At 44.9% G+C, this 8,526-nt stretch overlaps 3 non-coding genes across 3 annotated transcripts; 2 read left to right on the top strand and 1 right to left on the bottom strand.

Annotated features, from left to right (window-relative positions):
* Nucleotides 1-1,695: 1,695 nt before the first annotated feature.
* On the top strand, nucleotides 1,696-1,767 carry trnaw-cca (transfer RNA tryptophan (anticodon CCA)). The gene has a single exon. It is a non-coding gene; the product is annotated as a tRNA-Trp (tRNA).
* Nucleotides 1,768-3,242: 1,475 nt separating this feature from the next.
* trnar-ucu (transfer RNA arginine (anticodon UCU)) lies at nucleotides 3,243-3,334 on the bottom strand. The gene is given in 2 exon segments: nucleotides 3,243-3,278; nucleotides 3,298-3,334. It is a non-coding gene; the product is annotated as a tRNA-Arg (tRNA).
* Nucleotides 3,335-5,979: 2,645 nt separating this feature from the next.
* Nucleotides 5,980-6,052, top strand: trnar-acg (transfer RNA arginine (anticodon ACG)). The gene has a single exon. It is a non-coding gene; the product is annotated as a tRNA-Arg (tRNA).
* Nucleotides 6,053-8,526: the final 2,474 nt, after the last annotated feature.

Below are 8,526 nucleotides of genomic sequence, written 5' to 3' on the forward strand. Positions count from 1 at the left end.
GGCCTATAGTTGCTGGGTTTATCTTTACACCCTTTTTTTGAACAAGGTTGTAACATTTGCGATTCTCCAGTCTTCCGGCACCATCCCCATATCGAAGGATGTCTGGAAGATTATGGCCAGTACCTCTCCAATTTCCCCCTTTACTTCCCTCAGCATCCTCGGGTGCATCCCATCTGGATCAGGTGACTTATCTATTTTAAGTACAGCAAGCCTTTCTAGTACCTCTTCTTTCTCATTTTTTAGCCCATCCAGTATCTTAACTATATCTTCCTTTATCAAGAATCTGGCAGCATCTTCTTCCTTGGTAAAGAACAATGCGAAGTACTCATTTAGTACCTCAGGCCATGCCCACTGCCTCCATGAGTAGATCTCCTTTATGGTCCCGAATCGTCCCCGCCCCTCCTCTTACTACCCGTTTACTGTTAACATGTCTGTAGAAGACTTTTTGATTCCCTTTTATGTTTTCCGCGATTCTTATACTCTCTCTTTGCCCCTCTTATTTCCTTTTTCACTTCCCCTCTGAACTTTCTATAGTCTCTCTGGTTGGTACTTGTGTTATCAACCTGACACCTGTCATAGGCCACTTTTCCCCGCTTCATCTTACTCTCTATCTCTCTTATTATCCAGGGAGCTCTGGCTTTAGTTGCCCTACCTTTCTACCTCGTTGGAATGTACCTTCTCTGTACCCAAATCATCTTTTTAAAAGCCGCCCACTGCTCAATTATAATTTTGCCTGACAATCTTTAATTCCAATTTACCGGGGCCAGATCTGTTCTCATCCCACTGAAATTGACCCTCCTCCAATTGAGTACTTTTACTTTAGAGTGGACAGTGTCCATTTCCATAGCTATTCCATTCCTTATGATACTGATCGCTGCTCCCTAAATGCTCCCCCACTGACACTTGCTCCACTTGGCCCGCCTCATTCCCTTGCACAAAGTCCAGCAATGCCTCCTTCCTCAGTGGGCCAGAAACGTACTGGTCGAGAAAGTTATCCTGAACACATTTCAAAAATTCCTCACCTTCTTTGTGCCTTATATTATTGTTATCCCAGTCTATATTAGGATAGTTGAAATTCCCGGTTATTACTATTTTATGGCTTTTGCACCTCTCTGTAATTTCCCTGCAAATTTGCTCCTCTATATCCGTCCCACTGGCTGTTGGCCCATAGAATACACCAAGTAGTGTAATCGCATCTCTATTGTTCCTTAACTCGAACTCAGTACCCAGGAGAAATTGCCTAGTTCCTGGGAACTTTGTATCAAGCAGAAGTTAGCAGCAAAAAGTGTTCGTGGTGGGACTGAGAAATGCTTTAACAGCCGGCACCCTGTGAAACAGAGCTCCAAGTATCGGTTTAAATAAAGTCCTGAACTGACAGAGCGGCGGGCAGATGAGGATTGAATTAAATCCCAATTCACTGAATCTAAACAAGGTTTAAATAAGTGAACCTGTCAGGAGTGGGATTCCTGAGCTTGTGTGTGAGCTGAAACTGGATCGGTCCCGTTCTGTAAAGACTGAATGGCAGGCGGCTCCCAGACAGGGCTCAGGCCGGGACTGGCAGCTCTCCGCTGGGAACGGCTGGATTGGAGAGCGGGGCTCCTGCGGTGTTGCTGCTGCTGCTTCCGCCTCTTCGAGTCCCTGTGGCGGTCGGTACCGATCTCCCTCCTATGGATCCGGCTCCAGCTGCTCACTATGGACCTCGTGGCGCAACGGTAGCGCGTCTGACTCCAGATCAGAAGGATGCGTGTTCGAATCACGTCGGGGTCATTGCATTTTCGCAACGTTTCAGTGTCACTCTGTTTTATCGCGGGGGAGTCTTTCAGGGATGGTCTGTTCACTGTGTGTAAAATAATATTGATCACAGAATGAACACACCACAGAAGGAGGCCATTCGACCCATCAATCCCTTACCTGCCTTTTGTAAGACCAATCCCATTGGTCCCATTCCCCGTCCCTTTCCCCGTGGCCCTGCATTTTCCCCTTCAAGTATTTATCAAATTCCTTTTTAAAAGCCACGATTGAATCTGCTTCCACCACCCTTTCAGGCAGCGCATTACAGATCATAACCATTCGCTGCGTAAAAAGATTTTCCTCATGTCGCCTTTGGTTCTTTTGCCAATCACCTCAAATCTGTGCCCTCTGGTTCTCGACACGTCCGCCAATGAGAACAGCTTCTCTTTATTAACTTTATCTGAACCCTTCATGACTTTGAACACTTCTATCAAATCTCCTCTGAACCTTCTCTGCTCTGAGGAGAACAACCCCAGCACGGCGTAAATGCGGTCAATTAGCTCCAATTTATTTATTTGGGCATTAAACAAAATGTGAAAGACTGGCGAGGCGTTGTGCGAACGGAGCTCACTGCTTTAAGACAATAAATCCAATCACTGCGTGGGCGCTGGGTTCAAATCTCACTACTGATAGAATTTCTGGCAATGTGCATTTTGACCTGTTCGCAGAAAACCCGATTGTCGTGCGATGGAGCAGAGGATGTGAAAGAAGCTGAAAGTGGAAGTGCAGATATTAGTTTCATCACAGTGACTGGACACGTTTCCACAGGTTCGGGCCTCTCACCTTAATATTCTTTCCAGCAGAGTGGGACAGGTGATCAGAGTGACCGGGCTCCAGCGGCGCAATCGGTCAGTGCGCGGTTCTTATATGACAGGACAGGGTCGGGAAATACCGAGGTTGTTAATTCGAGTCTCACCGAGATCAAACAATCCTTTTGCTTGTGAACATTTCGACCGGAGTTGAAGGTACAATTAGTTTGTTCCAAAATGCATCTACTTATTTGTATTGCCATGTGGTTCCTCCGGTCTGCGCTGTTGTAATAGCAGATGAGATGTTCAGTATTCCTTGTTTACAGGAGGGAGGCTGTTGTTTTGGAGACACAAACTATGATTTTGAACCATCCACAAATCGTGGGATTTAACTGGAGCTTTAAACCAGCGCCTGAGACCGCTCAGCCAGGATACTTTCCAACCTGCACTTCAGGAGCTAGTTTTACAGGAATAGAATTACTACAAGCAAGAATTCTACCCCTCCAGCACCAATGCTCACACGGCAGCAGGATGCATGTGTCCAGTTAGAAACCTGTCTGAAGGAACATTCAGTCTGACAGAGCCGGAAGTCCAGCAGATTGACTTTCGGTCTGAGCAGATGTTGAGTCTCCTCCTTGAGAGATTTTGCGCGGTTTTGCTGCAAAATTTCACTTCCCAGCTCCTGATCCGTGAACGAAAATCCAACTCTGGTGGGACTCGAACCCACAACCTTTGAATGTCCCCTCCGATTATTAAGTAGAAGTCCAACACGCTATCCATTGCGCCACAGAGTCAGTTATGCAACGTGAGGGAGAGCGGGGATCCTGTGCTGTGGTTGAGGCGGTCAGGCTGCTCCTCTTTCCGCCTTTCACATTCCGAGAGCCGCGGCGGCAGTCTGCACCGATCGCCCGCCAATGGATCCGGCTCCAGCCGCTTGTTGTGGGCCTGGTGCAAGAACAGTCGCGTCTGACTCCACATCAGAAGGCTGCGTGTTTTGAACCAGGTTGAAATCACAGCATTTTCACTGTGTCTCAGGGTCCTGCCGACTGATTTTAGATCGGGACAGTGTTTTAGCGATGGGATGTTCAGTGTTTGTGCAATGATACATTAATGAGCTTTTTGTTCTGTTACTTTGTATTTACACCCTCTCCAGTTTTATGTAGAAACAGTTAACAATGTTTAAGGGATGTGGTGTGCAGTGTTTGTGGAATCAGTGTAATTAAATTTGATACTTTCATCTGTTCCTTCTCCAACCCAGACTCTTATCATTAGATTTGTAGTTTCACCCTGTTTAAAATAGGTTACTCAGTGATAGAAATAAATCAGTAACAACCCCGAAACCTCAGCGGGTATATTTGTTCCAATACCTTGTGATGGTCTCGATTTCCATTTAAAATTTCAATCAGCAATTCCCAACGGGTGTTTTGGGTTTGACAAACTAATTTAAGTACTTGACTGGTTCCTGGAAATGATCCAGTGGGGATTTCCTCACCGGTACAGATATAGAAATAAATACATTCCATCATTTCACAAATGACAGTTGTGTAAATAAATATATCGCGATCTGTAAGATGGAAAAGCAGCTCTTCATGTTCATAAAAAAATTTCCACATTTTATTTTATTAATCCACTTACGTTTCAATGTAGATCATATATTCAGAGCATCCCTCTAAACTTAAAGAATGGTAAAACAATTGCAGATTTTACAAACACATAACACGCTATCGTATAAGTAAGATTAATCCCTACTTTGTGAAACTTGTATTCTAATTGTCTTTATGATGTTAAGAAAAATATTTCTAGATGTACATCCCCAACTTAACGGAGAAACTAAGATGTAAACCAAAAGGATTTTTCAAAAACTATTTGGGGCGATATTCTCAGTTCCCCTTCTCCTTTCTTTAATTGTTACCTTTTGCTAATTGTTCATCTTGATCCGTTTGCTTCATTTTTTTCTCAGTCATTTATGGTGAATTTTCTATCTGTTAACATTCTTAAATATTTGATTTGTTTGTTCCTTTCCTCTTGACTTGTGATTTGTTGACCTCCAGGTTAAAGTGTGAAACAGAAATGTGTTTATATTCAGGCGTGACTCTGAAGTGTGAGACCGAGAGGTGATGCCGGATGTGTGACCGAGAGAACAACTGCTGGAGGCGGAACTGTCCGTAACCTAACATACCCCCTGTGGCATTGCTCATGGTGGGTCGGATGACAATGTTTTATATTGACTGAACGGCTATGTATATAACACACAACGGATTTTACTGCTGCTTTAACTCCACAAAGTATAATCACCATAAATGACCAAAGTCTCAGATCAGTTAGAATTGAATTACTGTTGGTGAGGGGAGTTTGTACATTGGAAGGAGTTTATATATTTACAGCTCCAGGTAAACCTGCAAACCTCCCTCGCCTGTAGGTTACGTCACCATGATGTTTCGACCTTCCTTTGCGCTTCTGGTCTTCTGAAGTGTGATTGAACCTGACCAAAAGTTTCCTATAATTAGTGAGGAAGGAAGGTATCAGTGTAAATGGGAGATATAAACGTGGATATTTCGCTGGGTACCATGGGAACCAGATACACTGCTCATTCCAGTTAATTGTCCAGCAGCAAACAGAAATCATTCTCTTCAACTGTACTCGCCCGAAGGAAAAGGAAACAAACAAAACTGCTCAGTTCTTTGTTTTAGCTTCTTCTGTTGGTTTACGTTCACTCACCGAGAAAGTGACAGAGAGACTGAGAGATTGGATTGGCTTTTTTCACTTTATAATCTATTATACTTTGTACTTATTGTTAGAGACGGTTCCATCCCAACAATCCTGTGCCTGACCTTCTCATTGATACTCAGATGTGTTCAAAATGAGTTTCAACCAATTTTACAAAAGCTGAACAGCGAAAACTGCTCTGAAACGAGCTTCGCTTCGCAACTTTTAATAGAGATTCGGTTGCTGGTTGTAAGTAAAGAAGTTTGTACAATCAGCCCTCTCGAGCAATATCCTCAAAAGGTGTTTCGGACACATTGTATGAGAGGTCCGCCTGTACAGTGCAGGAACATTGACATACTGCAGATCTGGAATCCTTTCCTTGTTGGCTCCGGAACTAATACAAATACCGCTCTGTGTTATTTTGTTGCTTAATTCACAAATTGGGTAAATATCACAGAGGAGGCTGAAGACAAAAAAGGCCCCGACCAAACGGGCACTTTGAGCAGCTCAGCCACGGAGCCAAATCAAACTGCAAATTCACCACCTCCTCTCACTGATACCTGTCAGATACCCGCCACTGTCTGGTGGAGTTTGAGGCCGTTTGGTACATTTCTATATCTCTTGTCTATTTCGCTGTGTTTACCGACACTGTCTGCATCTCTCGCTGTGTTCATCTCTCTGTGTCAATCTTTGGGTTGATTCTGAATGAAAAATGAAATCAAACAGATCAGTTGGGCCAGTGGCGCAATGGATAACGCGTCTGACTACGAATCAGAAGATTGTAGGTTCGACTCCTGCCTGGCTCGGATTTATGCAATTTTCCCTCTGACACTGGGGAACGAAGAATCAAATTTCATAATAAAATATTGTTTATGGTGAATCAGCGAAGAAAACATTCCATTTTCAATGATTTCCGTTCAGTTATGTATAGAATGAAACTGTGACCACAACGTGTTTCGAACACGCCGACTTTTAAGTTGATGTCCGGCTCGCTAACATTGCAGCACGAGGTGTGGGCACCGCACTGATAACCTTCAGGTTTATCCGGGCCTTTCAGACACTTCGTGTGACACAAGAGCTTTCCAATCCCCGCCAGCTCCTGGACACCGAGACTTCCGTTCGAAGCAGCATTCACCGCCAGGACCGCTATTCCGCTCCCTTTGCCGGTCTGCATAAAATCCGATGCTAAAATTACAAAGTAGGACGGACAGTATCTGGAAAACAGTTCAACTTTCAGTGTTCAGACTTTGGTGAGAGCTGTGAACAGGACTTTGGGTAAATATAAATTGGGTGTGGATTCGGAGTGCGCTGTTCTGTTATAAACTGCGGGTGTGTATATATGAGTGTGATGTTTCTATATGAACTGTGGGAGCGTATATATGAGTGCGATGTTTATATATGAACTGTGGGTGTGTATATATGAGTGTAATGTTTATATATGAACTGTGGGTGTGTACATATGAGTGTGATGTTTATATATGAACTGTGGGGTGTATATATGAGTGTGATGTTTATACATGAACTGTGGGTGTGTATATTTGAGTGCGATGTTTATATATGAACTGTGGGTGTGTATATATGAGTGCGATGTTTTTTATGAACTGTGGGTGTGTATATATGAGTGTGATGTTTATACATGAACTGTGGGTGTGTATATTTGAGTGCGATGTTTATATATGAACTGTGGGTGTGTATATATGAGTGCGATGTTTATATATGAACTGTGGGTGTGTATATATGAGTGTAATGTTTATATATGAACTGTGGGTGTGTATATTTGAGTGCGATGTTTATATATGAACTGTGGGTGTGTGTATATGAGTGTGATGTTTATATATGAACTGTGGGTCTGTATATATGAGTTTTTTTTTTATTCGTTCACGGTATGTGGGCGTCGCTGGCAAGGCTGGCATTTATTGCCCATCCCTAATTGCCCTTGAGAAGGTGGTGGTGAGCCGCCTTCTTGAACCGCTGCAGTCCGTGTGGTGACGGTTCTCCCACAGTGCTGTTCGGAAGGGAGTTCCAGGATTTTGACCCAGCGACAATGAAGGAACGGCGATATATTTCCAAGTCGGGATGGTGTGTGACTTGGAGGGGAACGTGCAGGTGGTGTTGTTCCCATGCGCCTGCTGCCCTTGTCCTTCTAGGTGGTAGAGGTCGCGGGTTTGGGAGGTGCTGTCGAAGAAGCCTTGGCGAGTTGCTGCAGTGCATCCTGTGGATGGTGCACACTGCAGCCACAGTGCGCCGGTGGTGAAGGGAGTGAATGTTTAGGGTGGTGGATGGGGTGCCAATCAAGCGGGTTGCTTTATCTTGAATGGTGTCGAGCTTCTTGAGTGTTGTTGGAGCTGCACTCATCCAGGCAAGTGGAGAGTATTCCATCACACTCCTGACTTGTGCCTTGTAGATGGTGAAAAGGCTTTGGGGAGTCAGGAGGTGAGTCACTCGCCGCAGGATACCCAGCCTCTGACCTGCTCTCGTAGCCACAGTATTTATATGGCTGGTCCAGTTCAGTTTCTGGTCAATGGTGACCCCCAGGATGTTGATGGTGGGGGATTTGGCGATGGTAATGCCGTTGAATGTCAAGGGGAGGTGGTTAGACTCTCTCTTGTTGGAGATGGTCATTGCCTGGCACTTATCTGGCGCGAATGTTACTTGCCACTTATCAGCCCAAGCCTGGATGTTGTCCAGGTCTTGCTGCATGCAGGCTCGGACTGCTTCATTATCTGAGGGGTTGCGAATGGAACTGAACACTGTGCAGTCATCAGCGAACATCCCCATTTCTGACCTTATGATGGAGGGAAGGTCATTGATGAAGCAGCTGAAGATGGTTGGGCCTAGGACACTGCCCTGAGGAACTCCTGCAGCAATAAGAACATAAGAACATAAGAAATTGGAGCAGGAGTAGGCCAATCGGCCCCCCGAGCCTGCTCCGCCATTCAACAAGATCATGGCTGATCTGATCCCAACCACAAATCTAAAGAACAGAAGAAGTCGGAGCAGGACCCGGCCACATAGCCCCTGGGCCCTCTCCGCCACCCACAGGGCATTGACCGATCCGAACTCAGCTTCATGTCCAATTTCCTGCCCGCTCCCCGTAACCCCTAATTCCCTTTACTTCTAGGAAACTGTCTATTTCTGTTTTAAATTTATCTAATGATGTAGCTTCCACAGCTTCCTGGGGCAGCAAATTCCACAGACCTACCACCCTCTGAGTGAAGAAGTTTCTCCTCATCTCAGTTTTGAAAGAGCAGCCCCTTATTCTAAGATTATGCCCCCTAGT

This window comes from Heptranchias perlo, unplaced genomic scaffold (assembly GCF_035084215.1).
Source record: "Heptranchias perlo isolate sHepPer1 unplaced genomic scaffold, sHepPer1.hap1 HAP1_SCAFFOLD_275, whole genome shotgun sequence".
Taxonomy (NCBI): domain Eukaryota; kingdom Metazoa; phylum Chordata; class Chondrichthyes; order Hexanchiformes; family Hexanchidae; genus Heptranchias; species Heptranchias perlo.